This window comes from Chrysochloris asiatica, unplaced genomic scaffold, assembly GCF_000296735.1.
Source record: "Chrysochloris asiatica unplaced genomic scaffold, ChrAsi1.0 scaffold00344, whole genome shotgun sequence".
Taxonomy (NCBI): Eukaryota; Metazoa; Chordata; class Mammalia; order Afrosoricida; family Chrysochloridae; genus Chrysochloris; species Chrysochloris asiatica.
The window spans coordinates 1,999,048-1,999,909 of NW_006408862.1; positions in this window are offsets into that span (position 1 = coordinate 1,999,048).

Sequence of the window (862 nt, forward strand, 5' to 3'; positions counted from 1 at the left end):
TTTTGACTAATAGAATCCCCATGTACAACAGAATGAAACACAGCCCAGTCCTGTGCCATTCTCACAATCATTACTATATTTGAGCAACCATTATGTCAATTCGTCGTGTTGAAGGTCTCCCTCATTTTCACTGACCCTCTACTATACTAAGCATGATGTCCTCTAGGGAATGGCCCCTCCTGATAACATTTCCAAAGTACTAGAGATGAAGTCTAAACATCTTGGCTTCTAATGAACATTCTGACTGTACTTCTTCCAAAACAGATTTGGTTGCACTTCTGGAAGTCCATGGCATATTCAATATTATTTTCCAACACAATAATTTTAAAACATCAATTCTCCTTTGGTCTTCCCTACCCATTGTCCAACTTTTGCATGCATATGAGGCAATTGAAAATACTATGTCTTGGATCAAGCACACCTTAGTATTAAAAGTTAAATCTTTGCTTTTTAACATTTTAAAAAGGTCTTTTGCAGCAGATTTGCTCAATGCAATATGTCTTTGATTTCCTGACTGCTGCTTTCATGGTCTTTGATTATAGAACTAAGAAAAATTAAATCCTTGACAAGTTGAATCTTTTCATTATTTATAATGATGATGCTTATTGGCTCAGCTGTGATATTTTTGTTTTATGTAGAGGTGTAATTCATTCTGAAGGTTGTAGTCTTTGAGCTTCATCAGTAAGGGCTTCAAACTGTCTTTGTTTTGAGCAAGCAAGTTTGTGTCATCTGCATATCTCAGGTTGTTAATGAGTCTTTCTCAAACCTGATGCCTTAGTTTTTTTCATATAATTCATATTTTTTTTATTATTTTCTCAGCATACAGATTGAGTAAGTATATTGAAAGGATATTACCGTGACA